Source organism: Petaurus breviceps, unplaced genomic scaffold (assembly GCF_028583685.1).
Source record: "Petaurus breviceps papuanus isolate PSGF00001 unplaced genomic scaffold, PetGlider_PUasm1.0 98, whole genome shotgun sequence".
Lineage (NCBI taxonomy): Eukaryota > Metazoa > Chordata > Mammalia > Diprotodontia > Petauridae > Petaurus > Petaurus breviceps.
Window position 1 is genome coordinate 9,366,302 of NW_027187460.1, and position 6,951 is coordinate 9,373,252.

The window sequence follows — 6,951 nt, forward strand, 5'->3', positions numbered from 1 at the left end:
CTCTCTCTCTCTCTCTCTCTCTCTCTCTCTCTCCCCCTCCCTCTCCAGCAGTAGCTGTCTGCCTCCATGGTGCTTGCCTCAAGGAATCCTGACTCTCCCAGCTGGGGCTTTTCCTTATATCCGGTATTATTATATTATTAGCTCCTCCCTGTTCAGGCACTTCATGTTAACATCAGCAACAGGGGTTCCCTGTTCAACCCCTTCCTGTTACCTCACCAACAGGGGCTCATACCTTCTGTTTCTTTACCAGAGGCTTGATATAATTAATTTGAAACTAGGTGCTAAGTACCTGTTAGCTTGGCAATACCAAGGGATCTTCAAATCTCATTACTCTTACAAGTTTCAGAAGATCGGAGTTCAAATCTAGCCTTTGGCAGTTACTAGTTATGTGACCCCAGGCAAGTCTGCCTATCTCAGTTTCCACAATTATAAAAAAGGGATAATAACACTTCACTCACAGGGTCATTGTGAGGATGAAATGAGATGATGTTTTAAAATATTGTGCATTTGCTCATAATCTGGCACAAGAAGGTACTTAATACATATATTTAATAAAAATCACCCTCCGTGTCTTCCCCCTCTCCCCATTAGATATTTGGGGGATGCGGAGGGAAAAGATGAGGGAACTAGATTTAAAGTAGCAAGACGGGGAGGAAGAATCAAAGATGGATGAGGTTTAAGTTTTCATGACAGAGGATAGAAAGGAGAAACAGATACAGGAAATTTGGAGAATAGGCAAGTTCTTCTTCTTTTTTTTTTTTTTTTAGCAATTGGGGTTAAGTAACTTGCCCAAGGTTACATGGCCAGTTTTTTTGTGTGGGTGTTAAGTATCTGAGGCCAGAACTGATTCCAGGTCTTCCCGACTCCAGGGCCGGTGCTCTTACTCACTGCAGCACCTAGCCATCCTGAATAAGCAAGTTCTATAGGAGAAGTCATGAACTTTGCTTTGGACCTGTTAAGTTTAAGATGGTGGCAGACCTTGAACACAGGATGCAATGAATAATAATTCAGTGTAACAAATATCTGCACTTACCACCTGCATGCGTATCAATGTTTGACTATCGAATAAAGGGACTATTATTTATACAGAAGATTCCTGTAGAAGGTGTGCTATTTTTTACAATAAGCCTTTTAATGAATGCAATAGAATTTGATTTAGAAAGGAATCCTATAATGAAATTCTTGTACAAAGTGAATTTCCATCTCTCCTGTTCTTCTTTTCTAAATCTTGATTAAAAAAATATATATTTTTTGCTTGATAAACCTATACACAGGTTACTAATGCTAGGTAGGGTTCCTACCACCTTCCTGTAAATTTTTGCGTTGTGATTTATTCTCCTTTGATGGCACCTATGTTCTCTTTGTCTCTGAATGATCATTTTTTTTTTTTACCATATCTCTAGGGAAAGATTAACCTGTGAATCTTTAGAACATTTGGCAAGAAAAAAAATACATGCCATAGAATTATTAGAACTGGAAGGTAGCTTGGAATATAAAAATGAGAAAATAAAAAGTTACAGCCAGGGAGATTCTTAGAACATGGGATGTTAGAACATGAAATGTTAGAGTGAGGAAGGATCATAGAGTTAATTTCATCCAAACCCTTGCATTATACAAAAGAAAGTGAAGTACACAGAGGCCAAGTGACTTGGATTGGGTCATACAATTGGAAGAAAGAAACACATTCAAAATTTGATCCCAGGTCTTCTGATCTCTAGTCCAATGCTCCACCCTTTGAGCCACTTCTTTTTTTTTTCCCTTAAATCTTTTTAAGTTGATATGTTTTATTTTTATAGCACCTTCATTTCTGAATATGTTATTTTACCTTACTTCGTCTCCCGAATTTTTGACTTCCTTTGTAACAATGATTAGCTAAGAGAGAAAAAAAGCAGTTTGGCGAGACTAACCAATTTATCAATCCTATCTGACAATATAGACAATATTCTATTCTTCTAGCCCACACCTCTGTAGAGGTGAATTTTCTCTACTCTGTTCTTGACCACACTTGGTTGTTATAATTACGGCATCCAAATTTTATTTATTCTTTTCATTAAAACTTTTTTTTAGTAGTCATTGTGTATATTGTTTTCTTGGTTCTGCTTACTTCCTTCTGCATCAGGTCATGTAAATTCTGATTTTTCTTTATCCACAATGTTCTTTATCCCAGTTGATATACAGAGTTTGTGTCTATTTTTTTTTTTTGCCTACCATAAGTAGTGCTGCTATGACTGTATTGTTGTATATGACATTATTCTTTTTATTTTTAATATCCAAAGGGTATATGCTTAGCACATTCCTGGGTCAAAATGTAATTTATTTTTTGCTTTTAAAGAATAATACCAAATACATTTTCAGAATAATTAGATTAATTAATAACCCTCTCAAGAGCATATTAGTGTACCTGTTTTGTTTTTTCCATAGCTCCTTCGGCATTAACTATTACCATCTCTTATAATTTTTGCCAATTTGCTGGATGTGAGATTGTTTCAGAGTTGTTTTGATTTATATTTTTCTTATCATTAGTATTTTTGAACAGTCTTTTGATATGTATTTGTTTGTATCCTTTGACTGTATTAACTATTGGAAAATGACTCTTGGTTTTATTTATGTGAACTTGGTATGTATCTTTACTATGATATTATTATCAAATATATTAGATGCAAAGGTTTATTGCTTGTTTTACTTTTTTTTTTGGTTTGTATGGACACTTTCCCTTCCTATTTTAAGAAGACAGCAGAAAGCCAGTAACATCTTGTTTATATTAAGTGCTTTTTCGGTCCTGTCCAACTCTTCATGAGCCTATTGAGGGCTTTCTTGTCAAAGAGAGTAGAGTGGTTTGCCATTTCCTTCTCCAGATCATTTTACAGATGAGGAAACTGAGGCAAACAGGGTTAAGTGACTTGCTCAGGGTCACACAGCTAGCAAGTCTCTAAGGCCACATTTGAACTCAGGAAGATGAATCTTCATCTCCAGGCCTGGTGCTTTATCCACTGCACCACCTAGCTGCACCTAAGAATAATATTTACCTTTTCTATTTTTACATAACATCTTATTCTGATGTCAGGATGGAATCCACATGATTTAAAACAAGTGTTTGTGGTATACAGGTTTTTTTAGTTTTTGATAATCAAGATGTTACCTATCATTAATCCTTTCCATTTCCCCATGAAGCTAGCTGTCTGTGCCATTATGACAATTCTGCACATAGAAGATTAAAGTAAATTAAGAGATGATCTTGCCATGGTAGTCAGTGACATTGTGGAGAATTCTTTGGAGGGAGAAACCACTTCTGGCTAGAGGATTGGGTCAGTATCAATAGAGCATGAAATCATAGATGAAGAACATTTATTAAGCACCTACTATGTGCCAGGCCCTGTGCCAAGTGCTTTATAAATATCATCACATTGATCCTCATAACTGCCCTGTGAGGTAGGTACTATTACTTTTTCCATTTTATGGTTGAGGAAACTAAGGCAGGAGTGACATGCCCAGGGTCACACAGGCTTTTGATTTTGAGAATCAAATGGTTTATATTTGTTAAAGTGCTTAGTACAATGCCTGGAACATGGTGTTGTGTGAGTTGTGTGGTTTGTTCTTCTTGAAGAGGACCTTGACATGAGGTCTATGATGGCATGACTTTGTTTGACTTTTATTTGAGTGAGGGAGTGCTGTGCAAAGTCACCAGTCTCACTTTCTCTTCCAGAGGCATCTGGTTCCAGCAACCAGGTATCAATTAGGGAGACTAGAGATGACCCAGGATTCAGTGGGAGACCTCATGGATTGGACAATAGGTCCCTGCCCAAGAACCACTTAATGGTTATTTTTGGGCCCTTCTGGCTCAGAGTGAATATAAATAGTAACTGTTTTTCTTTTGGGTAGCAACCCTGAGGTTCTTCCCCTCCCAGTTTGATTTTTTTTTTTTAAATTAAAAGGGCCATCCCTTGATTCACTTCTTAAAGAGGCTGAATGGTCTTTTCCTCACTCAGAGTGAGAACCTAGAGCATTCTGAGCACTTAATAAATGTGCATTTCCTTCCCCTTCCCTTCCTCAATAGCATAAGACCCTTCATATCCTAGGGTCTTAATAAATGTATGTTGAATGAATGAATAATAGATGTTCAATAAATATTTGTGAATTGGATTGAATACAACTTCTTCCCTTATTTATGTTTAGAGATAACATCTAGTGTGGGAAATTCTAAATATTTAAAAATCTAGGCCATTATCAACAAATGATTATTGGCAGCTGGGAGCTGACATTGGACTGCTGTTCTGTATCTTAATTAAGAGCAAGCCATCTTTCTAACCACAACAGGACAAAACCTCTTGGGAGTAATTCTTTACAACCTTTTGATTGGTTAATAGGATTGCATTAAAATTGATCCTTTTGTTCTCCTCCATATAGAATTACAGGCTAGAGTGGGGCCAATCCCTGCTTCCCACTGGGGCAGTGGTCTCAAGACATTGTTTTTCTCATTATTATGGTACAGTGTTTTTTTTTATTGCAGTGCACGTAGGAGTCTGTGCATTTTGAAGAGCAGTTATCTTTTGGGGTTAGTTCTCTTTGAAGTGGGTTGTTATTTTTGTTTGTTTTTAGTGGTACTGATTTTTGTCTCTTCTAATACTTTATGTTCTAAGGTTTCTTTCATCTTCAGTAGTCTGTGTTCTATGTTGTAAAGCACCTACTAGCTCAAATTCAGATTTGATGTAAGGAAAACCTTCCTAATATTTAGAACTCTTCAAGAATGGAAAGGACTGCCTTGGAGGAAAAGTTCACTGAAGGTTATCAAGCAAAGACTGAAAGACCACATGCTAGGGATGTTGTAGAAGGGATTGATTTTCAGGGAGGCATTGGACTAGGAGCTTTCCGGGGTACCTTCCAAGTTCTGATATTCTGTGAATTTAAAGCTCTAGCAGTCAGTGTTTTATGTTCAGATAGTATTATTTTAAGGTCCCATTCAGTGCTAACCTTCTATGACCCTGTAAATTCTAGAGCTTCCATTTATTTTTTTTTTTCCTGAAGTAACTTTAGCATTCATGACAGAGTACACCAGTTAATGGGAGGGGAAAAAGAAAGAAAAACAACAAAAAAAAAAACAAATGGAAAGGGGTTCCTGCGCGAATCAATAAATCCATCTAGTGGTCTGGGATTACCCAAGTGCCTTTCTTTTAATGTGCCTTTTAGGTCAAGGGGTTATCCAATGGGTATCTTGGGCCCTTTCTCTCAGTCAGTGGACTGCAGGTTCTGCCATGTGCCTTTTAGCTGTTGACCGGGTATAGGCCCTGGAAACCCTACTCCCACCCACTTCCCCTGACCTCTCCCACTGGCCCTGGTGTTCCCCTGAGGCTCATTTCAGTATAATCCTTTTAACTGCCCTTTCATTGTGGCCCCTCTTTTTTGCACCTGGCCACACCTTAGACCACCACTCTTCATTTCCATCTAGACCCACTCCTTGACCACTGTATAGAAGGTCCATCTTCTCCGCCCCCCACTCCTGTTTAATTGCTCAGATTCTATCTGATTGCTTGTTAATACAAGCTTCACAAATGCTCAGATTCCTTAAGAGTCTGGCCAAAAGTGTGGATTCTTAAAATCTTGACCACCCTGACGAGTGTTTTAATAAACCCTGTCTGACTGAAAGAAGACTTGGGTCTGTTTCTTTCAAGGGGGACCGTAGGAAAACTGAGTTTGCAATTTCACATTGAGACCCTGCCCTGCCATGTATAAAGGACTTCAAATTGTCAGGAAAAAATTCAATTCACTTGAAAAGTTAATTGAGAAATATTTTTTCTAAAGGGTAGTAGCATGATGAAGTATATTCTGACCAGAGTTAATGGGATAGCTTTCATTTTATTTCTGTTCCCAGAGTATTGCGTTCAGTTTGGGATGTCACACCTGCCAATTTTGGCCTGTTTACCTGGAAACTTAGAGAAAATACTTATAAATAACTTTATCCTTGTTTTATGTATCATTTCTCAAACTCTACCTCCATCCCCCCACCAAACTTCATGAAGTTGCTATGACAACACTAGCTGTTTTTGGCATCAGAGGAGGTCACCAAATTGAGAGAATGGAAATTAAGTGATTTTAATGAAAAAATTAAAAAATTCAAGTCAGGAAACTAAATATTGTTCATTGATGTATATATAACAAAATAATTCTGAATGTTTTTATTGAACATCTATTATGTGCAACATTTCTAGCCACTGAAAGTACAAAGAAAAGAACAAAACTGTCTCTACTCTCAAGAAGCTTACACTCTATCAATTATTCAATCAATAGTCTATGCTATGGTGGGACAACCTATAGGAATCATCCTTTAGCTCCAGTGTGAGGGATTCACATTGTAGATGGACAATGGACTGGGCTCAGAATTGAACAGGAGGACAGCAAACTGGATTTAACTTGGAAAATTCTACCTTTTAACCTATCATATTCTTATATGTCTGCAGATCATGGAATACCCTGAGGGTCATGGACAGATGTAAAGAAGTTTTGACTAGGCACATGAGAAAGATTGAATGCCATAAAAGATAAGATCAGAGAAATTTGTGACGAATAAAAAGGGTGTGAGCCCTTCATGTAGGGAAAGTAAAAGATATCAGATGGAAAGCCCACTGGTCCCATTGTTAGCCACATAATGACAAGATAGAGGAAGCTCCATTGTGTATTCAACAGACTCTGTGGAGATGTTTTGGGTAAATATGAACAAGAATAACACAATAAAAAAGTATAAATGGACTGAAAGATATTATTGGAAATGGCACCCATGTCAATGAGCTCATGGTGCCATGAAAGCATCCATGTGGCTCATCATCATAAGATATTTAAAGAACTGGCAAATGAGATTAGTGAAGCACTGTTAGTTTTTAAAAGATTATGATGAATAGAAGAAGAATCACATGTTTTCTTTTTGTTTTAGTCATATCCAACTTTTTATGACCCAATTTG